The 27619-nt window shown below is 43.8% G+C and overlaps 1 protein-coding gene across 5 annotated transcripts in view; it reads right to left on the reverse strand.

Annotated features, from left to right (window-relative positions):
• The window catches only part of DGKG (diacylglycerol kinase gamma), a 165760-nt gene that overhangs the window by 87917 nt on the left and 50224 nt on the right, over positions 1–27619 (reverse strand). The window contains exons 1-2 of one of the 5 annotated variants that reach the window (XM_053389815.1): positions 21821–22783; positions 13663–13732 (exon numbers count right to left, since the gene is read on the reverse strand). The gene's annotated coding sequence lies outside the window, so the exon portion shown is untranslated. Of the gene's footprint in view, positions 1–13662; positions 13733–18369; positions 18467–21820; positions 22784–27619 lie in introns of those variants that run through there. The other 4 variants (XM_053389814.1, XM_053389811.1, XM_053389813.1 and 1 more) reach the window with 4 other exon arrangements.

Here is a 27619-nt window from a genome sequence, read left to right on the forward strand (position 1 = left end):
TCTAATTTCCCATCTAAATAACACAAACAAAGGGGATTCCTAAACATGTTTGCAATGAGTGACGATCTTTCCAGACACTATGTTGTTTGTGTAGAGACAGCGCAGCCATCTCACTAATTTATTACGTGGTCTAAATAACATCTACCTAGCAAGTTCTGCAGAGAAGCTGCAGGGTCTCCAGTACTGATCAAAACACTAAAACCGGATCCTTGAGAACCACAATTCTTTCTCTAGTGAGCTCAAATATCGCATGTGAGAGCAAAAGCTTTGTGTAATGCTCTTGGCAGTGAGAAGTCTCTCCACTGGGTACCTAAACCATAAGGCTATGTATACACTATACATTTAAAGCACATTCAGAGCACCTTTCCCCCCTAAAATAATTCTGGGCACTGTAATTTGCTAAAGTTGCTGGGAACTATAACTCTGCAAGGGGAGAAACATGCAAAACCAGGGTAAGAAAGAGAACTGAATGGAGTACACTGGAAACATGACTTATTCCACATGCCTCCATAGCATGATCACCATGTTTTAGTCCGTGCCTGATGTAAATTTGGTGCTTTTCTGTAAAAGTACATGATGGTTGTGAAAAATTGAGGGAATCCATGCCCCGGTCTACGTGTTCTCGGGCATTTAGAATACATGCATGAATCACTATCTGAATGACAGAGGAAGGAAGTTAAATTTAGAAGTTTAATAATATATAATGCCATAAGAAGAGCCCCGCTGGATCTAGCCGAAAGTTCATCTAGTCTAGCTTCCTGTTCTCACCGTAGGCAACCAGATCCCTATGGGAAGCCCACAAGCACGTCCTGGGTGAAACAGCACTCTTTCGACTTGCGATTCACAGCAACTGGTATTCAAAGGCACACTGCCTCTGACAGGGGAGGTCATCATGTTACAAATGAGAGAAAAGAAGGCTGGATTAACAGGGCTGAACAGTGGTACCTTGGTTTACGAACAGCCCTGTTAACGAACTATTCGGTTTACGTACTCCTCAAAACTGGAAGTAGTGTTTGCGAACTTTACCTCAGTCTATGAACGGAAGCCGAACGGTGGAAGGGCACTGGCGGCGGGAGGCCTCATTAGGGAAAGCGCGCCTCAGTTTAAGAACTGTTTCGGTTTAAGAATGGACTTCAGGAACGGATTAAGTTCTTAAACCCAGGTATCACTGTATTCAAAAACCACTGACCATTGTTCTAACGAGATTTATCTTGTACATTTGCACTCATAACACATGTCTTTTGAAATCAGGAATCACTGCTTGAATCCTTACCTCCACTCCCACTATCAGGGTTGCTGAAAACTATAATGTTTTGCTCAATTTATACAGTATTGTTCTACTCCATGTGGGTTGGTTTTATATATTGTATTATTGCAATGATTCAAGATGTTTTTATAATTGTATTTTCTATTGCTGCCACATGCCCTGGGACCTTATGGCAAAGGGCAGGTAAGAGAATTTCTAAATAAATAAGTGGCTTTCGCCCATCTGCTGTATACTGTATTCATTTGGTGTATAACAGTCTTTATTGCACTGCCTTCCGAAGGGGTGTTTGTATCAATAAATACAACCTGACCGTAACAGTTTGCTTTTTAAGGTGTTGATCTGGTTGCACTTTTTATAGAATAGCCACAGCTCAAAACTCATCACTCAGCTCCATCTGGCTACATCAGGAGAGGAGAGATGGCAAGGCCTCCCTTCACCAGCCTGGATGGGAACATTTGGCCCTTTCTCTCCCACAACTGTCTCCATCAGAAGACAACCTGCCTGGCTGCATCAGAGGCCTGACAACAAGGCTCACATACACAAACCCCAACATGGCTGGGGCCAGCTGCCATTCGGGTCGTCCCCTCCCAGAACTGTTTCTTGCAATGAAACCTTCCACTTGGTCTTCATGTATTATGTGGCTTCACTATTCCACAGGTGGTCATCTTCCTCTTCCCTATCTATTCATTCCTTTTGTTGGCACCATGTCTCATTCCAAGACATTATTTCAAAGTGCAAACTATTTTGAGTGGTTTAAAAGAAAGGTGACATATAAATGTAGCATATTTAGAAATTAGTTGTCTGGATAGGCTGTGGGTGAAGTGTGTGCCGTGGAAAGGTAGGGATGCACTTCATTGGCCTTTAGTCTTCATGCCTGTAGATTTACATGGGTATATACTAGGGGCAAGATGTTCCTGTCCCCCTACACAGAAATTTGCAACTAGAGGCACAGGGGAGAGGTTTGAAACATGAACAACTGCAGTGCACATCAAATATATTTTGAAATGGCATCCTCTCCAAACCAGGGGTAGTCAAGTTGGTGCCATTCAAACATTGTTGGGATGAAATTGGACTTCCAATTTCTCACCAGCTCTTGCCAGCAGAGGCAATGACCAGGGATGAAGGGAGTCCAACAACACCTGGAGGGTACTAGGTAGGTGTAAGAGAGACAAAAATATGGACCAAAGATTTTTGTGGGGGTGGATTTCAACTTGAACAACTTTTAAGAGTACCTCCAAGCACCCACACATATGATGTTAGAATTTTCAGCGATCTTATAGATTGGGTTAAGGAACCTCAAGCCCAGGGGTTGAATGTCATCTTCCTGGCCTCTTCACCTTGCTCCCAGGACTCTCCCCAGCCCATGCCCCTCCCAACCCCGCTCTCACAAGGCAACCCCTCACTGGCTCTGATCCACATCTTCCTTGGGTGCTTTTGCCTGACTAGAATGTGTCTGTGAACTGTGATAATGCCTCTTGCTTGGCTGGATGAAGAGGTGTGTGTGTGTGTGTGTGTGCGCGCGCGCACTGTCATTTCTCAATGGCCAGAATGTAGCCAAATGTAAAAAGATACACAGCTCTGCTCACTTTTGCCTTTGGCCACACCAGCCAGTGGAAAAGTTCTATTAGAGATTCTGACTGACTAAACCAAAGTACAAGATGTGTGGGCTCTCTGCACAGTCAGCAACCCTACATAAGTGGAATACCAGATCACACAAGAGCCTAAAAGGAATAGCTTGGACGAGGAGTGAGAAGTGCTGGTGGAGTCCATCTTGCCCACATCCCTACCAGAGGAGCAAGACCCAGCCCCTGATCTTGAGCCTGGAAGTCAAGATCCCAGAACCTCTTGCTCCCTAAGTCCTGCTCCTCAGTGCAGAGAACATAAGAGGCAGTAAGTAATAAAAAAGCATCAAAGTGCCAGGCCTCAGACCTGAGGGCAGTACCTTAAGAATCTGCATTCCATGGGGATGGAGTATTCGGAAGTGTACTTAGGTCTGAAGTACTGAAGGATATAAACCATTATCTGGGACTGTTGGAGGAAGTTCCCTCTACCTAGTGATCTGTCCATGGTCCTGCAAATCTTATATCCTGCTCTCTTGTTTCTCCAGAACCCATTCTGTATTGGCTGCCTGTGAATATCTGCACAGTGGACTGTCTCTTTCACTGATCTAGATTCTCACCATTGCCCCAGACCAATATTCTGTCTTCTGGGGCATCCATGGACTGTGCTGCTTCAGAACAGGACATTAGGTCTTCAGTATTAGCATGTACACATAAACTTTTCAGCAGAGATACAATTAGGAACTAAAAGCCTCAGAGAAAAATGGTATGAGCATGCACAGGGTGCATCAGCTTCACTCGCTGTGGAAACTCTACATTTAATAAGATGGTTCCACAGCAGGTAGCTTTTGTAGAAACAGTGGTACCTTGGTTCTTGAACGGCTTAGCTGTCGAACAAATCGGAACCCAAACGCTGCAAACCCAGAAGTAAGTGTTCCGGTTTGTGAATGTTTTTCCAAAGCTGAACATCCGACGTGGCTTCTGCTTGACTGCAGGAAGTTCCTGCAGCCAATCGGAAGCTGCTCCTTGGTTTTCGAATGGTTTCAGGAGTCAAACAGACTTCCGGAACAGATTAAGTTTGAGAACCAAGATACCACTGTACTTATAATCATCACAGTAGAAGAGGCTGCTGGATAAAGCCAACGGCCCATCTAGTCCAGCAAACTGTTCCCACAATAACCAACTAAACACACAGGAGCATTTTTAAAACCTAAGGGGGAAAGCAGGAATGCAATCCCTCCAAATCTAGACACACACACAAACCCTGCATTTCCAATACCATGTAAGTGTTGAAAGCTGCAACACATGCAGAAATCACCCACCACTTCTCCCAATCCCCCTTTGCCAAAAATAAATGCAAATGATTAAGTAAAAAACAGATATTACAGAAATATAGCTACACTTTGCTCACCATTGCTCTCTCTTAACAATTTTTTTTAAAAAAAACCCTAGCCACTCAAACTAACAACCACTCCCTTCTCCTGGCTAGCTACCAATAATGTGCTTTGAGGTGTGGCCTTCAAGGAAACAATTCCAAGCATGCTTGGACTGCTTTTCAACGCAGCCCTATTAGATCTATACTAAGGAATACAATGGAACAGAATTGGAAGAAGGGGGAACCTTCACTACTCTGGCTGGAAAACTGGCAGCCCCAAAACTCCATTTTTACATGGTTTTTCTGCCCAGGGACACATGGGGGGAACTTCTATGCCATAATTATATTATTGGATTAGGATTGGCCAAGTGCTGCAGAGACCTGATTGGCAAGAGGACAGTGGATTGACAAAAATGTTTGCAGAATGTCTCTGCATTCAAATAGAGGCATAACATGTGTGGGAGAGGAAGAGTGTGTGACTTTTGAGATTTAGGGGGGAATTAAAAAAACCTGCTTGACATTCTCCTTGCAAAGTCTGTGCTCCATTACAGCAAAGGGGGCACTGCCCCATTAAACTCAATCTACCCTCCTTCAGTCAACGTCCATCTGCCTGCCTTCTTTCTAACAAGCAATCTAGGGGGCGGCACTGCTTGCCAGCTTCCTCCTCTTGTAGAATTCAGCAGGGAGGAGGATGGGCACAAACCTAGAATTAGTTAGCTCTGCCTTTGGCTCCACCTACATTTGGTCTGTGAGTAATGCTTTGGCATCAGCTTCTCTGAGAGATCACTGCTTCTGTATGTAGAATCCACCACACCCCCCCAAATTCTGAGGTGAGATGGGTGGCTAGTGGGGGCAGAGCTTCTCTGCGATGGGGCCTGTAATTTGGAATGTCCTCTCCAGGCCTATTAGTCAGACGTCTACATGTTTTATCTTTCAGGCATCAGTGTGATTTGTCCAAGCTTTGGGAGGGCTTGTTTCATGAGTTTTTAGCTATAACCAATTGGCGCTGGAATCACAGAACCATAGAATTGTAGAGTAACAAAAGTGTTTGAGGTCCTTCCTCAATCTAGGCAACCGTGTGTGCTTGTGTTTGTGTGCATGTGTATGAAAGTACCGTGGCTTCCTGGATGTGATGCTTTTAGAATAAAAGTGTTCCCACTTACATTTCCCAACTGGCTTCTCCATTTTCACATCATATTTCTTGCAAAAAGTAGACATGAAATGAGAGGAAGTGCTAGAGGGGAGGCCTCGGTCCAGTATACCTGAAGGAGCGTCTCCACCCCCATCATTCTGCCCGGACGCTGAGGTCTAGCGCCGAGGGCCTTCTGGCGGTTCCCTCATTGCGAGAAGCAAAGCTACAGGGAACCAGGCAGAGGGCCTTCTCGGTAGTGGCGCCCGCCCTGTGGAACGCCCTTCCAGCAGATGTCAAAGAGATAAACAATTACCTGACATTCAGAAGACATCTTAAGGCAGCCCTGTTCAGGGAAGTTTTTAACGTGTGATATTTTACTGTATTTTTGGTTTTTATGGAAGCCGCCCAGAGTGGCTGGGAAGGCCCAGCCAGATGGGCGGGGTATAAATAATAAATTATTATTATTATTATTATTATTATTATTATTATTATTTTTATTATTATTATACTCATGCTCTCTTCTCCACTGGCATCTTAAAAAGAAATCACACACCCCACCCAATCTTCTCCCCCCTGGTCCTGATGCCTGCAATAGAGTTTCCTCACCTTGATAGACTCTTCTCCATTTTTAAAGCTGTGCTGCTACTCTCAGCGAGTTCAGCAACTTCCCTTCCTTTCAGTTGCTGCCTCCTCTGGCTTGCCCACCCACTCCTTCCCCCCAGCTGCAAATCTCCTAGTGCCAGAGTGGGCAGGGGACAAGAGGCTGCTGCTGCTGCTGAGAGAACAATTGCCGGCAGCATTTCTTGTGGCTGAGATGGGAATCCCACTCAGCGACAGCCAGGGATCCAGGGAGCAAAGCTCCAGAGAGAGTAGGAAATGGATTGCGGCTCCGACTTCTGGGGGAGAAAGGGCACCTTTGATCTCCAGCCTGCTAAAATATTTGCAGTGCTTTCCCTCCCTCAGCAATTTCTCAAAGAGAAATCCTGAAGCAGTTACGTTATATAGTCATCCTCCCCTCACCCGCAAACAGAGCACTTGGAGGGCGTTTGGACTCTCTGCCTGTTGAGCCCTTGAAAGTCACTCTTGCTATCTAATCTGCACATGCTGTGGGCGTTGGAGCAGTTGCACCATGACAAAGCTGCATCAACCCCCCCCCCCCGTCAGCTGACAGTGATCTTGCTAGACACCCTGAGAGCGCTGCTGGAAGGCGCAGTAAAAAAAATAAAAATGGTACAAACTAACTGCATGCACACAGATAAGCCGCAAATAGCAGGCAGGTGACCCCGTCAACTACAGGGCATCCGATTTCTGAGAGAATGTTCAATAAGATATCAAGGGAAAATGCCAAAATACTTCCTACTTCGACAGGCTGATAGTGATCTGTGGTCAGCTGCTGCTGCTGAACATGCCTGGTTCGTTGGTCTGCTTTTAAAAAACATTGTTTTAACCTGCAGAATAAGCGTCTTGGCCTAAAGTGAGGTTCTTTAAGAAACGGGAGCAAACGACCTTTTGCCATGTTCAGTTTGTGCAATAAAAGCAAACTCCACACTTCTGCTGTTGGGGCATATCTGGGACAGTCATCTTTTAGGGATCAGAAGCAGCACTGATGTTCCAAATATAAAATGCACAGCTCACAGGTACAGTCTCATGACTCTCTTTATATTCTCACAATGCACAGCAGTCAGGTTTGAGCAGACCTCAAAAAGGGGAGGGGGGAAGCACAGAAAACATTTTCATGCTTTTTCAAAAGTGTGCAATAGTTTCCTCTTCTGCACAGCAAACCTAGTAATCAGTCTCAGGTTCTTCCCTGAACTTCCCCTCTCTTCCAAGCCTGCCTTAAACTTTTTATGTTTGCTTTTAATTTTTTTTTACAGGGTAGCCTGCAGCTAGTATAGACTGGGACTTATTATCAGTGCATGGAATGAAGAGGTTCTTATGTTTATGCCCAATAGTTTTGCACCCTGGTAGTAAAGAAACTTTCTCAGCTTACATAAAAGACAATAAAAAAGCAAGAACAGCCTTGAACTGCAAGCAATAGGGTGGAAGAGAAAAGGAAGTACTTCCTTAAACACTGTACATCAGGGGTCCAGAAATTTTTTGGGTTGGCAGATCAGATTGTTTTCTCTCCAAATCTGCCAGGTGAGTGGGCCTGCTCAGTCACTTTTGTTCATGAAGATTCTGTGTGTTGTGAGCCTTCACGAGGAGTACCCAGGATTGGGGGGAACAGAGCCTTTTGCTCAGAGTTGTGGCCGGAGGAGCAGCACACTTAAGTTTTCCATCTTGTTTCTGCAGAAGTGAATCAGTGACAGAGGGCATTGATATAGCAGCTGGGCATTTGGGGAGGGGGAAACATCAGCTGAAACAAGCTATAGTTTATTTGGGCATCTGCAAGAACAATCCTTGCTCACTGGACAAACTGTGGTTTGATCAAACTCTGGCTCAGCATTGCACTGAAACGTATCCTTGCAGCTCTCTTGTGCTGCTTCTGGTAGCTTAGCTTGGTGGAGCTGGTTGGGGTTTTTTTATTAGTATTCCTTCTGCCCAGAGCACTTATTTTTTAAAAAAATATTTTTTATTAAGGATTTTCTTGTTTTACAGAAGTGTAGTGCCTCGTATTTTTTCTTCTTCTTCCATGTAACATTTTTACAAATCCGTTTCATTTGTTGAGGCATTAGGGGGAGAAGAAAAAAGAAAGAAAAAAGAAAGGGGGGGTGGAGAGAGGGAAGATGGATGGGGGTGGGGTCGGGTGGCGGTGTTTCTATTATGTTTAATGTATGTAGAGTTTGGTGTCAGCGTTGCTTGTGTTGTTCACTTGTGTTCCTTTGGTGGTGAGAGAGGTTGGGGTTGGCCTAGGGTGTGATTGTTTGCTTGTGATTGGCTGTGGTGATCTTTGTTTTCGTGTGTGAGTGAGGTGGGTGCCCAGAGCACTTATGATCACAGGCTCTTCTCTTAGTGTTTCGCTGATGGCTGGCTGAGCCACAAAGCATAATGTTTTTGACATAGACCAGAAACAGAAGCTCTGGTGCTCAAGACCATAGACTACTAGAAAGCATTTCCTCTTGATAAGCTGACTCTTTGCTGCCAGCATTCTTCTCAGGCACCCGTGACGTAACATGGAAGGCAGCCTTTCTGGGTATAGCAGATGAGCAGGCAACCAGTGGGAAATCCCCCGAGGCTAGGCTATTTTGGAAATGTTTTGATTATACATTCAGTTTCTCAGCCTGGTCACGATTATGCAGGATGGCAGCATGTACATAGCAGGGATTTTCCTCACCAAGAGAAAGGGTTGTGGGATCCCAGCAGGAAGCAAGCAGCTCCCTGCCTGCTCTAGTTCCTTTCAAATAACAAGAGTGTTGCAATGGCCCCGGCTGTGGAGGAGGCAATCAAGGCAACTCTGTGGAGGAGTTCATGCAACTCTGCTTTAAGTCTTTCGGCCCAGTCAGCCATAATGCACATCAGCTGAATTTTGCATGATGCTCCAAAATCCTTTTCCGGTACCAGTAATTTGATCTCCTGTCTACACATGAGAGGTGGAGGGGGTAACCTTGCTGTGTTGGAATTCATTTTTCATTTCAGCAAGAAGGCAGTCTGCAGTCTCCAAAGGTTTAAAACAGGGGTTACATTCCTTTCTGGGAAAGCTTTCTTTGAGAGGGGAGGCAAAGGACAGACATACCAGTGGTTGGTGGGGCCAGGGGCAAAAGTGGGTAGAGAAACAAATGTAAACACTACCTTTGTCCAGTAGCCCAGTTTATACACCCCCATTCTCTGTATCCTCCATCTAGACAAGAATAATTATTAAAGGGCACATTCCAGACAGGCAAAAACACTTGGGGGAGGGGGCAAGCAGGGCCAGTGAAGGGTATGGCTGAGGGGGTGCCCTGAGGGCCAAATAGAGAGGCATGGAGGGCTGCATTCAGCCGCTGGGTTCTATGTTCCCTTGATAAAAGAAATAAAGGTAAAGGTAAAGGACTCCTGGACAGTTAAGTCCAGTCAAAGGTGGGTATGGGGTGAGGCACTCATCTCACTTCAGGCCGGGGGAGCCAGCGTTTGTCCACAGACAGTTTTCCGGGTCATGTGGCCAGCATGACTAAACCGCTTCTGGCGCAACAGGACACCGTGACAAGTGCCAGAGCGCACAGAAATGCCGCTTACCTTCCCGCCACAGTGGTACCTATTTATCTACTTGCACTAGTGTGCTTTCAAATTGCTAGGTTGGCAGAAATAAAACTGAATAAGGTTAAGCAAGAAACAGATGAACTCTGCCATCCTTTGATGATTCTGTCTTCCCCTGTCAATATCACCTACTGAAAATCTTTTCTATTACCTATCAGTTCTACACCTAAGGTGATCTGCTGCAACTTAAGGTGCTGTATCTGTGACATTATTCCTCCTTTGCAGGAGATATTGTAAACTGCCTTGTGGTCTTTGGATTAAGGTTGGTATATAAATTTAATAAACAAACCAACAAATGTTGGGATTAAAAAACCATTGAACTGATAAACTTTCTTTCCCTGGTGCCCTACTTTCTACTCACCATTTGGAAGTGTCTATCCTGGTACAACTCCTGCACAAACATCAAGAGTCTCTCACAGAGACCTTTCAGAGGAGGAATTATGCTGGTTTTACCACAGCAGACTTAACACAGAGTTTTGTGGTATCTTGGTTTGTTTCCATCACCAATGCCAACCTGTCCCTGAGCAACCACCACAGCAAACTCCATTGTGTTCACCACCTCCCAGACATGATTGCAATTCATTTTGTCCCTGCTAATCCAGTGCCTCTGGCTAGCAAAATAGCTCACCTCCTCTTTTGACTTCGCTGGGCACTCAATCACGTTATCACAGATGAACGCACACGGTCCCTATTATGGTTCTGGCAAGCCTGTTGACACTGTTACAAATCAAGGGCCAACTCTCTTCCATCTATCGTCTCCGCATAAATGGGCAGACAGAACAGATGATCCAAATACTGGTACAACACCTCTGCAGTTGGTATAGGAAATGAGTTGCCAGCAGAAATGGCCAAGATCAGGGCCCAGGAGCACATTTGCAAACTATAGACACTATTGCAGACATCACAACCAAGCACACACCAAAATCTATTATACTGGCTACAATAGACTCTTTCTTTAAAGATTAATTTCATGCCAGGGGTGGGGGAAGAAGACCCTATGGGTGCCAGTGAAAGTATTGGTTGGTGCAAATGCACTCATGCTGGTCCACAGTAACATCTGCCATGCTTCCATCAAACACAATTGTTCCTACCCTAACGTTCTTGTTCTTTCCTATCTACACTTTGCAGAAGCTGCACTATGTCCCTGCAGACTCAAACTACCTCTACACTAAAATAGTTCTGGAATGAGCTCCACTATCAGCTAGATATCCCCAAGACAACTACAAGAATCACTCCAGGGGAGGAAGGGTTGGCTGTACTAGGTCCACCTAAAGACTCAATGACCTTCCGTCAGCCCAGAGAGCCATCATATTGCCCCATGCTCTGTTGCTGAATGGAGTGAGCGGAGCTGCTACACTCTAGCTAAGCTCCTCAAGATCATTCCTGCTGCACTCCACTCTCACGTCTCCCTGCTGAAATGGAGAATCCCTCTGCCAGGGCCCCCAATCTCCTCCTTCACATCATACACAGAAAGAAAGAAAGAAAGAAAGAAAGAAAGAAAGAAAGAAAGAAAGAAAGAAATTCACAGATCCTGGATTCTCCACTGACACAAAAGAACAATCTTGATGGCAGGTGTGTGGACTGTGCACAGTAAATGAGAAGCAAAGGCATCTATATTCTCCAAATATAGCTCTGGTATTCTCTCAGTGCCAGGGAAAGGGAGCTGATGAGCAGCTCTCAAAGAAATCCACAGCTTTCCCAGGGCTTCCAAGATAAACCTTTTGTTCTCCAGAGGGACACAAATTTGGAAGAGCTAAGGCTGGACACTTTGGTGTTTAGGACCCCACTTACACCTGGCATTCTTTTTGCTGGCCGTATCAAAGTGAAGAGGGCCTCCTGCAGCCCTGCTCTTTGCACAAAGAGACAAACCAGGTCCCTTTCAAAAATTGTGTCTGTAGCTGCCCCGAGAACAGTCAGTGTTCAGGCTCTGACGTCAGAGAGGAAGGTGTGAAGCTGGAGTCTGGGCTTCCCCTCTTAACTAAATTTAGGATTGCCCAATCAATTCCTGCATGAAGTATCCCAGGCAATTGCAGGATAATTTTATTTGAAAGCATTTTGTGCATACTGATGTCAATACCACCAGCGCTTGGAGGAGAAAGCGTACATTTAACCAGCAGCTTCTTCTTCCGATTTCTGCCATTCCTTCATATTACTTTTTACCACCCGGAATGACACGGCTCCCAGCCCCCACACCTTCAGAACCATTCGTATATCATTAAATCAAAGGGAGGATTATCCTTTTAGAACCATCCACCCCAATGAGAATCAAATGCCAGCACACAATATGCATTCTGGAAAAGTAAAGGCATAGAGTTTGATATTTAAAAAAACAGTTCTTTGTATTTATGTAAGGCCCTCCAGACAGAGTGTGTGGGGTTGTGGGTGTTTTTTTTTTGCAATTGTATTCTGCAACATGTTCAGCAAATAAAAGCAAAATTCAGTGCAAAGAAGGAGCACCATGAATTACTGCTGCTGGATCGGGGGGATACAAATACTAGGATAAGTACACTCACTTCATCTTCCTGCCATGGAGATCCTTGTCCATTTCTCTTTTTTTGAGACTAGATAAACCCTCGGTTTCTTTCACTCAGCCCATGTGCTTACAGGGTCATCTGCACAAAGCCTGCTACAGATTAGTATAAATGGATTAAGTAGCAGATTGAATTAGATTCCAGCCCCACCTTGACTTGCAAATGCTGAAGAACTAAATGCATCTAACTTGCTTCAGCTGTTCACACAGCTGCTTCTAAAATGACCAAGCTACATGTTACAACTGGCTGGCTGTATCTTGTTGGGGGTTTTTTGTTTCTTTGTTTTTAAATCAAAACCAGCCTCTAGAATGGTGGGAAGGGTAAAAAAAACCTGTGCAAGACTTTTGCTTCCTGACATTTTTTGACTGCGGGGAGGAAAGATACAGGTCCTGCTATCTTTCTTGTATGACACATTGTAAATCTTTGATTTAGTCTGAAGTGCAAGAAAACTGCCTTTGATGGAGGAAAAAATCCACCAGGTTCATTAGATTGCCAGCTATTCCTAAATGTATTCCTTTTCCTATGAAGGAAGATGGTAGTGACTGTAGCTGTTTTCTTAGACCTTCATCTCTACAATGAGGCAAGGAGTTGTCATTTCTAATTAACAGTGCAACAATGGAGCATTCCCTTTGATTTTCCATCCGCTCCTAGCACAACAGTCCTTCACACTGTGATTGATAATACACAGTGAATTGGGAAGCTAATATGGACAAATTAGAAAGAGAATGTGCTGCTCCATATGCTGGAATAACAAGATCCCACCCCCCACAATTTTTCCTATTCATGCTGCTTTTGACTGGGAATTGTCTTAGTTACATTCTGGTGGTGTTAGAGTAGCTTCACCCTGAACCAGTTATCTTTCTAAACAGGATACTCTTGCATAAACCAGAGCCAATCTCACATAGTGGTTAGAGTTTTGAAATCAGGCTACATGCACGCTAACCTGTAGTAGTTTTCCTCCATGATTGTTCATGCTCATCCCCTGCTTTTAAGCTAGATTGATTCTAGATCCTGACATTCACAAGGGCAGGTGGTTACATGATACATACTTGAAAACCTTCCTCTTGTTTAGGTTATCCGCACCTTTTCCTTCCTGCGCATGCTCCTGAAGTAGAAAGGAAGTAACGATTGCATTCTTGGTATACACCCACCCACAATGTCACTGGGCAGGTGTGGATACATCTGGTATTGAAAACATCTGTTTTCAAAAGGACACACTGTGAGATAATGCAGACTCTTTTTGCAGTGAGCTATTCTCTTTGGAATGAAACCAGTTTCTCGGGAAGCACTTTTCGGGGGCAAAAATATGCAAATAATCTAGATAGCATGTGGTATGGTGTACATGGAACATAGGTAAAGGTAAAAGGACCCCTGACCATTAGGTCCAGTCGCGGACGACTCTGGGGTTGCGGTGCTCATCTCGCTTTATTGGCCGAGGGAGCCGGCATACAGCTTCCGGGTCATGTGGCCAGTATGACTAAGCCGCTTCTGGAGAACCAGAGCAGTGCACGGAAACACCGTTTACCTTCCCACCAGAACGGTGATCTCTGATATATCTAACCCGGGAAAAAGAGGGTAGTTGTTACAGCAGCAAGTTTTGAAAGGCAAAATAAAAATCCACATACCCAGTCGCAGGATCTGTGTGCTAATAGCAGAATCAGAAAGGTCCAGCTTGACTTTGATACCACGGTGAGACTGGAAATTGAACAACAATACAAAGAGAAATTTAATATGAGCATGTTTTGGTAACAAGATGTATAATAAGTAAAAGTATAGTCATGCTGCTTCTCCTTTTACAACACCACAAAAATATGGCTCTTTGCCCCTCCACTGGCTCAACAAAAACTCTGCTCCACACCTTTGCTTTGACTACTGCAGCCTGCTCTTATCTTGGCCCACTCACCTCTGTCAAAATAGAACTTAGAAGTCCAAATCACTCGTGTCCTCATGTTGATTTGATCACATCAGATCTCTCCTTAAATACCCACATTGGCTTCCAATCCAATGCACAAATTATTTGTCTTTACTGTGAAAGCCCCCTCTGCTCTTATATCCCAACGCAGTAATATTCATCATGGCTACAAATTAGTTCTGACTACCCTGAATATTGACATGATGTAACATGGTTGTGACTTTCAATGTGCAATGAGAGTGATGTCTTTGGCCTACAGCACGCAAGCCTTCATCCTTCTGCGTAAGTCTCTTTCCAGGGAATAAAGGAGCAGTGGTCCCCCATCACTGGCCCTGCCCCCCAAGGCTGTACAGCTCCAAAGTCCATTCCCCTAACATCAACAAACTGAGAATAGCTAACTAAGAAGAGCACAGACCTTTTCTCAGGTGCAGACCTCTACAACCAGAGGTTTCCCCTTCTCTGACATCCACGCGCAACTCTTAGATATGGGGGCAGCAGGGAGTCAATGCCAGGGAGCAGGTGGCCCCACTTTTCCTGTAATCATATGAATCCCCTTCATTAATGAATGAAGGGGCCTGTAATCTCTCTTTATTCCTATCAGAAAACTGCTATGTCTAACAAAATTGGGAAAACTGCAAAAACAAATAAAATGGGATCTACCAGCTGCTCAGTACTGTTACACATTCTTTATACTAATTGTAGGATAGGAATCTGTGACAAAGTCTTGTAGGTACATTTGGTACAAGATCAGGAATGTTCGGGGGTGGGGGGAGAAATGTATTTGCAATCTCACCAAGTATTGAAGGAACATTATGTAGTTCCTTGTCAACATCCATGCTATCAAATATTATTACACTGTTTTCTCAAAAAGTATCTGGGCAGAAGAAAATCAAAAAGGGACAATTGGATCGGATTTGCCAGAGTAGCACATGGCACTACCAAAGAATTATGCAATGCCTTCCACATTCTCTGAATTCATTCTTTCTATTAGGTCTATGAAAAATGTTGCAAGCATTTTATTATTACTATTATTTGCATATGAAATCTCAGAAAGTAATTATAAATTATCATCAAAAATGTATAATATATTGTTGGAATGGGAGACAAAGGATGAAGAGGTCAAATGTGTAAGGATAAAATGAGCAAAAGATGTGGGACATAATATATAGATGGCATACTGGGAAAGATTATGGAGAAATGATATAAAATTCATGGCATGTACGGCACTTAAGGAGAACTATATGAAAATGATGTATAGATGGTATTTAACACCGGTTAAACTATCAAAAATGTACAAAACAAAAGATAATAAGTGTTGGAAATGTAAAGAGGCAGAAGGTACATTTTACCTTATGTAGTAGCAATGTAAGGTTATAAAAAAGCTTTTGGGAAATGATCTATAACGAATTGAAAAAAATGTTAAAAATAACCTTTGTTAAAAAACCGGAAGCTTTCATAATAGGTATAATTGGAACGGATATACTGAAAGAATATAAAAGTTTATGTACGCAACAACAGCCGCACGGACATTGATAGCCCAACGCTGGAAAGAAGAACAAGTCCCAACTAAAGTAGATTGGCAACGTAAACTAATGGAATATGCTGAAATGGCTAAATTAACTGGAAGGCTAAGAAATGAAGAGGACAACAAATATAAAAAAGAATGGGAAATGTTTATTGCATATTTACAAAAGCACTGTAAAGAAGTTAATACAATAGCAGGGTTTTTAAAAAACACTTGTAATATTAATGACAAGGTTTGAAATTGGAAATATTTAAAGATAAGAAAATTATAGACATGTACAACATAAGAAAACACAAAAGAACCGGGGGAGGGAATGGAGGGAAGTCAAGGGATCGGAGGCATCCTGAAATATGGATTTGATATGATATGAAAATGTTTTATTTTTATTTTTTAAAATTTTAATTGCATTTGTTTATTAAGGTATGCGAAGATAATGTTTGATTGTGAAAAATAAATTTTAAAAAATTAAAAGGGGGGGGGGGAGAAGAAAAAGGTTGCAAGCAGTTTGTTACTACAGAGCCAAACAATACATTTGCAGAATCTATTGCTTTTGCTTTAGTCACTGGATGTTTCCAGCTTATACTTTTTGATGGAAGAGGAAATTTCTTGGATAGCAGAACCAATGATTGATGCAAAAAGTCCATTGGAACGATTTCACTTTTCATCCTCTGAAGGCATCTGCTCATCACAATTCTCCCAACTGCATCCATCAGTATTCATACTGTCATCTTCTCATACCTTCTCACACAAGTTTTGCCTTGCCCTAAGCTAGAGCTCTTCAGACATTCTGGGCTATGACTGCCAGGGCCATGTTGCCTGGTGTTGATAGGAGTTTTACTCCTAAACATCTAGAGGGCACCAAGTTGGGGAAGGCAACCTGCAGAATAGCACTCATTAATCCACTTTGGGGGATGGAATTTGTTGCGGCTTTGCTCAAGAGCTCGATCACGTTCTGTTAAAAGAAATATCTATCTCTCCTTGATATTGGAATGTCTGCTGCCCTCAGACTTGGAGTTTTTTTGCAGTATTCCAAATATGAGAGTGTCAGGTTTGCTGTTCTCAGCCAATATGAAGAAAAATGGCATGGTAAAATGGATAGCTGATAGATACAAATCCCAGCCAGGCTCACACACTGCTCTGTGTAGGAGGATGTAATAGCAAGATCTCTCAGTTCTTCACCTGCAAATTATTTGTATTCTATTATCACACCCTTGGATATATTTGAAATGCACCAGGAATGGAAAAACACATAATTTATCGAATTCACTGTTGTAGGATATGTTGATGGCCAATAGATTAGGTGGCTTTTAAAAAAAGAGTTACTGTATACAAATTCCTGGAGGAGATGGTCTATTCATAATCAGGGTTAGCTCCAGGTTTGTGGGGGTCATTGGGAACAGGATATCCATGGGCCCCTTGTCGTCCCCCACCCCGTTCCAAATTCAAATCACAGCTCTCCCTCTTGAGCACACAGGTTTAAACTAAAACAGATATTGACCAACACGGCAATCCTTTATCATCAAAGGAAAGCACAAATGTTAGCATTTCACTAGTTGCCTTTTTAATTATTATTATTTTTACCCAATAATATAACTTAGAGATAAATTATGCACACTTACCTGGGAGTAAGTCCCTGTGAACTCATTGGGGCTTACTTCTGAGTAGACATTTACAAACATAGGATTTTATTGTCAGAGGCAGTTAGTACAAAAGAGACATATGATTTGGAGGTACAGAACTGAATATATCTTATAAAAAGTAAACAACCTGAATAAATGTTATACCCTTTCCTGGAATTAGAAACGTAGTCTCATTGATGCACTTCAAATAAGGATAAAATATGTTTGTCTGACAGTGCATTCCTGTTAAGAGGCAAAACTTAATCTCAAATCTCATACACATCCCCATTTGACTCAATAAGGCTTACTTCTGAGCAGATGTATATAGAATTGCATTCTACATTTTTCAGTATTTCAGAGACTGCACTTCTAAACATTAAGGTTATACTACTAATAACTAACATGTTTATTGTGGGCATTTTGCATTTAAAGGTGAACCTACCTATTCTGCATTTTCTGAAACAATACAAGAACCAAACTACAGCCGCTATTCAAAATTCACACATCTTTAAATTTTGCAGTATAGCTCTCCAGTCAAGTAATGCTCACAAAAATGCATATACCGAGGTAAAGTGTCCATAAAAATGCATATGTTTGTGAAAATAACATTAGACAACACATTGTCTTGTGGGAAATGTGTATATATTAGGAAAAATTGCATGGAAATGGATATCAGGATAAATTTGCACTGAAATGCCAGTGCTTTTTCATGATAATATTTTTTTAAAAAATCGCAAACTTAGATAGAAATGTGGAGAACTGATCTTAACATTGGAAACATAAGAAACTGAGAAAAACCCAACCTGGCAGATTGGCCCATCCTGACTTAGGCCACATTAGTTGTCAAACTCTAACCTGGGGCAGGAGTACCTGGGGCCCTCCAGATTTTGCTGGACTACAAGCCCCACGTTCTCTGACCACTGACCATTCTGGATGGGGATGATGAGAGTCCAACAATATATGGACAGCCACCAGATCTCCATCCCCTGTTCTAGACCATTAGATTCTGGGACTGAGGGAAGCAGTCTGGCTGGCTAAGGATGTCAGGGGAGGAGTGGTCAACACAGACAGAAGGGAAGTTCTAGAGCAGGAAAGTGAGAACCAGAGGGGCCATAGGCAGGTGCATAGTTCTGTTCAAAGCTGCCCAGAGCAGCAAGGACCAAGCAGGAAGCTCTAAGGCCACATGGCAGATTAAGATGGGCCATTGGTCTCATCTGACCAGAGCCCAGGCAGCATTGGCTGGCAGGGAGGAACAGGTTGGGGCAGCTCCGCTTACCTGGTTTTCCACTGCAGTGATCACTGCCATAAACCAAGAGGAAGAGAAGGAGTGTCATAGTGTTGGGTAGGCTGGTGTGGTGCTGGTGCAGTGACGAAGCCAATTTGACTCTCAATAACACTGCGCCTGCATCACACCAACTTCCCCACTCTTATGCCCCACCTCCCTGGCGGCAACCGCTGGGTTGGGAAGGCAGAGGAGCAATGACGCCCGCGCCCCCCCGCCAGCTCCTTCTGGGTTCAAGCATCATTGATCTTGGCCCAGTAAAAAAAGAGCATCAGATCAATCCCATCTCAATCTCATGAGTCATGAAAGAAAAGTTTCTATTTTAATCCGGAAATCACATTTTCTACATTTTTGAAATTACACTACAGCCACACTGGGAGTTTCTGCTATGCCCCCAAATACCCCTCCTCTATTTTTAACATAACTTCCAGCCTGAGGTAAGAGGCTCATAAAGCTTGCTATTCTGTCATTTGGGGGGGGGGGGTTGGCACTAATAAAGGTACTGTGCTTTTACTGTTTTAATTCCCCCTCCCTCCATCCTAAGGGACCAATGCAGCTGCAAACATTTTATAAACAGACCAATTCAGGAAGAAAGCTTTGTTTTTCTGGTCTTTTCCTTTGCAAAATCATGAATTATCTTCCAAAGTTAATTTTTCACACTGCATGGAGATAATAGCCAGATGGCTTAGCTGCTCTCATCTCATAGAAGAATGTCTGCGGTTGGTCTGAAATCAGGTAGCTGTTGGTGACTGAAAAGCCACCAACATAAGCCAGCATGAAGCAAGTTCAAATTTTTGCTTAGCTATGAATGCTCCATATGTCAAGGAGAGCACCTCAGAGTCAGTTCTTCACTCGTAACGTGGGGATGACCTGCGCCTTAAAGGCTGTTATGGGAGTGAATGTGATAGTGACTTTGAAAGTACACTTGTACAACAGAAAATGCTATGCAAATTATAATAATGGCCAAGGCTTCATTCAGTTGATGCCCTCATAGGAATAAGGCTGCTCAATTTCTTCCTCATAAAATGCAAATGGAAGGGAACCCAAACACTTTAAGCATCTGAGGAGATACCAGCAGGGAATAAGTGGGTGCTGCTCAAATGGCCCCAGAAAGACAATTCAGAGTTAAGCATTTTTAAATCCAATTGATTTTTCTGAGAGAGTTAAGGATGTGCTTAAACATTTTCCACTAAAATCAATGGAACGTAAACGTGCTTAACATTAACTGGACTAAGTCCCATTAATTTCAGTGGAAATATTGAACTACATGCCTAACTTTCTCATGGAAAGCAATAAGGTTTAAATTTGGCAAAAAAAAAAAGGTTTTATTTGCCTGCTAAGTTGAGGCCAATTAGGATACCTACTTCACATGCTGAAGATTTTAGCAAACATTGGAAATAGAGCCATTTTGATTAGTTTTGCTAATTGCCAAGTTCCATTAAGCCAGCGGAGGGTGGGTGGGGATGACGCAATTCCTGGACTAAAATCATAGATTGCCATCTCCCTCGAAAGAAAAGGTGTAATTTGCTTCTGTTAATTTTGTTAGATATGTAAATTTTAAATGGCACATTGCCCAACACCAGTGCTTGCCTAAAAATAGCCTGTAAAAATATCAGTCAGCTTGGAGATGGGAGCATCATGTTAGACCACCATTCATTTGGCTTTCTGAAGGCGCTGTTTCTGGGCAGATTGAAACTTGCCACCTCCAAACCCAGGTTGGGTTGTGCCATCCCTAGTAAAGAATGTTGATGACAATTCCAGAACACTTTTGATGTGGCTCTGTACTGCAGTTCCTGAATCTACAAGCATGTGTTTGCTTCCAGTAATGGGGGGGACAGCAGGCTTGTTTAGCACTAGAACCCACGGTTTGCATACACAAAGCTCCATGTTCAGTTCCCAGGAGGTTTGCTTATGAAGGTATTTGGGTAGCATCGTAACCTGGTTAGGAAAGTCCACTGCTGTCTGTCAGAGCAGACAGTGCTTAATGGCCATATTAGCTGGGCCCATTCTATGGGCTTCACTGGAGTATAAAAATGTGCCAGTATTTGCCATGGATTGTGTGGTTTGAGCTGCATATTGAAAGTGTGGATTCTTAGTTGTGAAAACTTTCAGTTTCACAAGAACTGATGGGACTATGTGTTGAGTGGCTCATCTACCAGATGATGAAATGATACTGTGGCAATTTAACTGACATGTTCAACTTGCAGTTCAACATACATTAGCCCCAAAGCACCTGACATTAGCAGATTTAAATCAGCAGTTTGGTCTAAGTGCCAAACTGGGTGCAAGATGAAACTACATAATCACCACATGCTAAATTTAGTTTGAATCTAATCAACTTGACCACAACAATGCATCATGTTAATTGCCCCTTGGATGATGTTCTGCTTACACACAAGTACAGACCCAATGCATGTTGATAAATATCAAATCTCTGTGCTCCACTGTACCCTGTTTACCTGCCCCTCACCTGTTGCAGACATTGTTAGGACTGTAAGAGTAATTTGGAATGGGGTTGGTAGGTAGGAAACCATAGTATCATTCCTGGTTAAACAAATACCTCCTTTGTAAGGCAGTGCCAGATACAACTAAGCCACAGCTCCTGCACCTTTAATAGCTGTGGAGAAGAGGGAATTTCAGCAGGCAGTTGCTTGTCAAAAGTGCTCTGTCCTCTTTTGCATCTGACTACTCTCCTTCTGTCCCATAATGGGATTGTATAGAATATGACTTGCAAAAGCCCACCTTGCAGATGTGGCTTTAGTAAACAAAACAGGATCAGATTTTCAGCCAGCTTGAAACTATGCCACTTTTGCATTGCAAAACAGCAGTGGCAAAACTTCATGTGAACAGGTGAAGCTCCAGGACCCTAGCAGGTTAAGGAAGATTCTCATTTTTATATGTCTTAGCAAACCAGTGAGAAAAAAATGTGTGTGGAAGGAAGCCCACATCTCCTATCTCTCTAAACCAGAAGCTGTATTTAATCTCTGGAGAGCAAAGTTTCCCCTGGGAGGGGGCTGCTCTTGTTTCTTCTACCCACCTTCCATCATTCTTTCACAACAGCCTTCCTTCCAGCCCAGTTAACGGACGCTCATTTCCTTCCTAACTAGCTCCGACAGCAGGCACCGTGTCTGTATGTTAATAGCATCAAGTGCCCAGTGTCTTTTTACATTGCACTAGACCCAACAGACTATTAAACTGCAGCTGAATTAAAGACGAACCTCACAGACATCCTGCTGCAGTCTTCAAGCTACGTCCTCCTTTCAGTTCTACTGCAGACCAACTCCCCACACTCTAAGACACCAGCCAGAGCTTCGCAATTTGTCTGCAACATGGGCTCCAGTGAAATAAACATGCATCAGCTACAAGCACACACACACACATACACACACGTGCACAGCTAAGCTGACTGCAATTCTCTGCTATTCAAAGTGTTTTTCAGCCTTACCGTTCAAGTTACCAGAAGCTTGCTTTCCTTTCCTCCCTTCCTTTTCTTCCCTTTTACTTAGGAGGACAACCAAATAAACAGAGCAGATGGCTTTGAATGCCCAAGTCTGTCATCTGTAGCTTTGGCCCTTATAATCCAGGAGGCTTAGCTGGCTGGCTGGCTTCTTGGGTGTCAAGAAATGCAGGCAAGCATAGGGGGCAAGGAGTGCTTGGGAGCAATGTCTGTTTTCTTCTTCCAGGCTGCTTGCTGTGCTGTTGTGGATAGAGCTTGTCTTTGCTGGCAACTGCTGTCTCTCTTGGTCTGAGTGCTTCCCCACTCAGCCTGACAGCTCTAGCTACCACTTTTAAGGTGGCTCCCAATCCCTAGCTGCAATATTTTCTGCCTGCCAAAAACAACAACACAGGTTTGCATCTAAGCTGTACCTCCTGGATCCTTCAGGCAACACGCTGGCTCTGTCTTCTCAGCAGGAACGGAAAAGAGTTCCCCCACCCAGCCACGACTGCAGAGAATGAGCTGGTGAAACATCCATCCTCTTCGACGATTCTCTCTCTCTCTTTTTGTTACTTCATCGTGTGCTGAAATGTTTTGCTTGCTAAGGCTAAGCAGGAGTGAGTCTGTTTACACACAGCAAGAGTTCTATAAGACACCCACGGAAAGCCTTGGTGGAGTGTTGTCCCCACCTCCTAAGCACTCCCTTAAATTCATAATGCACATTGAATTGCCTCCCCATTTCTAGTTAATTCACTTCAGTTTGTCATTAGATTTCATCTGGACTTGTGCAAATGCTAAGTGGGAGAACCCCCAGGCTGAGATGTCAAGGCCAGATCGCCAGCAGGGATTTAGAGCACAGCTAAGCTCATTCAGGCTGGTTTGGAGGGTAGCCCTCTCTCTTTTTTTCTTGGTGCCTGGAAACAGAATTCTGAACGCTGGACTCCTGTAGCATCCACATGGAGAACGTTGCTGGCTGACAGTCCAGTGTTCTCTATCCTTGCTTAATCATCAATCATCATCATCATCATCATTCCACTTCAAACCGAATTAAGTACCCTGACTTCCTATTGAGGAACGCTGTGAACTATATTTTCATGGAATTCCAGCACCCTAACACCACTACAATGTTCAGGATTGTTTGGAGGAAATTATGCTTGTTAAATTGGATCAAGACTCATTCGAAAGCAGTTTCTGTTCCCAGTGCATATGGGTCTGCATTTGCTCTGCTTCAGCCCTTCCAATATCTATATCCACTCCCATTATGGGCAGAACTTGGCCATTTCTCTTCAAGGGTGATGTGCAAGTTCCTCCTTTGCTTGATGCCTAGAGGCTTGGAAATACGATGTGTGGTTTGCGCATCCTCTGTCACTGTCAATACCTGACTCTCTCTTTTTTGGCAGATACTTCAAGTTTTGTGCGAGAGTGCAGAACAAAGAGGAACAGAAAGCTTCCTTGTGGATGAACCTTGCTGAAGAATCTCACTCCCTCACCTTGGGACACAGAGATGCCTGCCCCATGACTGACCACACCCATCCCTTGTTAAATATCTGTGTCACTCCTGTAAAAAGTCCTCAGAGATCCACAAGTAGTGCGAATTGGTATTCGGAGCATGCTTGTTTTGATGCATGTCCACAGATTGTTAACCATGTCACACGGCTGTCTGACTCCCCTGCTAAGAGGCTTTACTTATTCTGGTTGCACAATCAAGATGTAACCTCACCTAGGTGGGTGAGGTTACTGCCAGTCAATTGATGGGCTCTTTTTAGAGAGAGCAGGCAACTGAATTTGACAAAGAGCAGTAACTGCACCTTCTTTTTCCTGTTCTAATTACATCTATACAGATTTCAACAAAAGAATAGTAAGACCTTGTCAGTATCAACAATCTAGTCAGTGTCTCCTTGTGGCATCTGTGTAAAACATGTATGACCTACATTATCTTTAGGGCTGTAACCCAGTTGAAGGAAACTTGGTTAACTGCATATGAGAAAAACAATAGTTTTAAGGGGCAAATCATGTTTTTCAGCTGCAATCCTGACCACTTCCCTGGGTATAAACCCCACTGAATTCAGTAGGACTTACTTCTGAGTAGCCATCCGTTCAATGGTGAACATTTGTCACAACAGGCAGAACACACACTGCATTTTCTCTTAAGCGTGACACCTGCAGTTGTTGTTTTTTTGCCCGCGTGCGCACACACTGTATGTATTTTTGAAAAACTGACTGATTAATCAGAGGCACACTTTTAGCTGATGAAAATGTTTTAACTGATGGATGTGACTGGTTATTCAACTAATATTGCTGCCCTAAGGATCTTTACAGAAATCCTCTGGCAAGTAGGGTTAGCCTTGTTTATGGTGCTGAAAATTTGTACTGGTGTGAAGCATGAGGAGATCATTTTGTTCCAACTTGCTGTGCTGCAACAAAAACATGTGAAATGCCACATGTCTAGACTTAGAGCTGCATGTTGATCAAGGAGACCTTCTGGTATTGAAGCTGGGCTGGGGGAAAACAGTTCAAAGCAGCTGTGAGGGGCAGGGTGACTTTGGTTCTCACACCAGCCTGCTCATTTTGATCAAAGTGAGACTCCACAACCCCTGCTTCGCAGCTGGATGGCTAATCATGTGCTTAGCAGACATGTGCATACAACCAGTTTGCCCCCCTTAACTTCTCAGGATTGTCGTGAAGATGATCAAAATTCTTAGTAAATTAAGAGGGCAAAATAAAACATAAGCCCGTGGGAACAGTTGCCATAATAAGCTCAACATATTGGACTGGTGTATCATTTCTGAGTTAAGCATTTTAGGGCATTGCCAAGACCAGGATGCTTTTCCCACCTTCACAATGGAAACTTCACTAGTGGCCAGTGAGTCTGATTTCCCTGAGAAAGTTAAGGATGTGCTTAAACATTTTCCACTAAAATCAATGGAACGTAAACGTGCTCAACATTAACTGGACTAAGTCCCATTAATTTCAGTGGAAATATTGAACTACATGCCTAACTTTCTCATGGAAAGCAATAGGGTTAAAATTTGGCAAAAAAAGCTTTTATTTGCCTGCTAAGTTGAGGCCAATTAGGATACTTCACATGCTGAAGATTTTAGCAAACATTATCTCCCCCTCAAGTCTGCAGCAATGGCAATTGGCCTTGCAAGCAAAGAGAGCAAGGACTCACGCTTGCTGTTTCTCTAGCCAGGGCTTGCTTGACCAACACCAACACCCCTTATTTATTTATTTATTTATTTATTTATTTATTTATTTTATTTCTATCTCACCTTTTCCATACATGTGGCTTCCAGGAGGTCTGCTTGGCTTCAGTAAAGTGACAGTTTCCTGTGCCTCCTGGGTCCCTTTGGGGTCAGCTAGAGTGCTTTCCATTTTAGTTCAGTCACCACATCATGTTTAATTCATCTTATTAAAAGCATTTCTGCCTCTCCTTTTGGTTCAGAAAGTTTGAAACGTTGCCAGCAATGGAGGATTTCCCCCTGAAACAATCACCAGCTTCCTCAGAACCGCAACATGGGAGGAAAGGGTAACACTCAACACCTAATTATCAGCCCCACACCCAGCTGATGCTATTTGCATCTTCAGAAAACAAACCCTGTGTGTACTAAGTGCAAATACGTATCTAAAGTTACTTGCGTGGCAAGTTCCTGCCCCCCACCAGGATAAATAAAGACACGAGACACCATAATTTAAGGTTAATTGGGCGAATTAGGCCATAACTTTATTGAATTTCAGGAATGAGAGGCATTGGCTTAGGCAATGGTCCTAACGACTATCCGGCTCTAGCCCATTTGCTGGAGACACGGGGAAGGGTTAACCTTATATCGGGGGAGTCTCCTGCCGAGGCACGTCGACTAGGAGCTCCCCCGGGTCACCGCTCTGGGGCGTGCCTTTGGCCCTCACCTCCATAGGCTTCGGACAGGGCCACGCCCCCCGGAGTCCTTTAACGGACCACCCTTCGGTCGCTGGGGGGAGGTGATGGCGTTCCTCCCCCCCCACATCCTCTTAACCCCTTCTTACCAATGCCTACCGCCAATGCCGAGAAGTTGTGACGAGTTGCTACGAGGTAGGCGAAAAACCAAAAGGCCAGAAATCGCCAATTGGGAAAAATTCCTACCATGCCCCTTGCGGCGACAGACCGAAGTCCATAGCAAAGTCAAAGACCTACCTAAGCCTAGTTAAAGGGAGGGAGGGTGGGAAAACGTGGGGGCGAGCCGGCGAAAAGAGGGCGAGCCCCTTCTGCGCCGGCCCTAAATAGGGCAGGCCATGCCCCCCGCCAGCCAGCTGATTGGCTGGCTGGGGGGGGCAGACCCGACCGGGATTCCCCTGCTCTCGCGGGGGCTGGCACCAGCCCCCGCTCACGTGGGGTGGGCGTGAAGCCCGCAACCCCACCTCCTGGGCAGGCCGGAAATGGCTTTGTAGCTTGGCCTTAAAAGTCCCGGGCCCTACTGGCAGAGTTCCTGGTTTGAGTTTACCACTGCCTTTCAGTTAAAGCCTTAATAACAAAGGACACTCTGAGGGTGGCAAGCACTGCTCACACATCCTAAGAGGTAATTGGGTTACTCTTGCTTAAGTCCATGCATGGATAATGGGGGCTGTGCATGCATTAGATATACAGTGGTACCTCGGGTTACAGACACTTCAGGTTACATACGCTTCAGGTTACAGACTCCGCTAACCCAGAAATAATACCTCGGGTTAAGAACTTTGCTTCAGGATGAGAACAGAAATCATGCTACGGCGGCGTGGCGGCAGCAGGAGGCCCCATTAGCTAAAGTGGTACATCAGGTTAAGACCAGTTTCAGGTTAAGAACAGACCTCCAGAACGAATTAAGTTCTTAACCTGAGGTACCACTGTACAGTAAAAAAGAGATGATGCTTTATGAACCCTCTCATCATCACCAGACCCCAACGTAGGTCACAGCAGTGTAAAAATGCAACAGTTAAAACAAATTACAATTAAAAGAATGGGTGCTAAAAAATTTTTTTTACGAAAGAGAGATTGTGCAAACCAAATACACTAGAAGCAACATATATAAACAATACAGCAATACTGCACACAATATAACTATGATACCTATAATGCAATTACAAGGGGCCATGCTGGCGATAGGGCAATGGTAGCAGGTAGCTTCATATTTGTTTTTCTTTTTAAGACAATGCATGTGCACCCATGTGATAGAGTAGAATAAGAATCTTCTTTTGTGAAACTAATGGCTTACCCATGCTTCCTCTTGTCCCACTGCTTTCACCTGAGGAAAACTGCTCAGTTGAAGCAAACAGCTGGAGAAAGCCCAAATTGCCATTTGCTCCGACTGAGCGCTAAAGAGTGGGTTTTCCCTGGGAAAACCACTCAGGCCTGGGCTTTCTAGGCACAGGACAAGCAGAGGTGTGGAGAAGCCCTAAAGCAAATATCATTTCCAGAGGGTGCATCTGTTGAAGTAGACTGTAGTTCGCTGCAAGAGACCCTCTAGAAATGATATTTGCATCTGTTGAAGTGGACCCTAGTCCATGAAAGTTTATTCCGTAATAAACTTGTTAGTACTTAAGCTGCCACAAGACTCTTCATTATTAACTTCTGTTAACTGTTTTAAACTCTAAACCAGGGCATGAAAATTGGACCTTGCCACTAGCGATGACATAGTGGTTCTCCTATTATACAAAATGTACGCATCTTTATCATAAGGGCACTGGTTGAACTCCTTGCTGGGGAGATCTCTTATTTTAGCAGCTACCTCTAGGTATACTATGAAAATTGAGGGGGCGGGGAAATGGTTTGCCAGAGCCACTGAAAAAGGAAATATT

The sequence above is a fragment of the Podarcis raffonei genome, chromosome 5 (genome assembly GCF_027172205.1).
Source record: "Podarcis raffonei isolate rPodRaf1 chromosome 5, rPodRaf1.pri, whole genome shotgun sequence".
Lineage (NCBI taxonomy): Eukaryota > Metazoa > Chordata > Lepidosauria > Squamata > Lacertidae > Podarcis > Podarcis raffonei.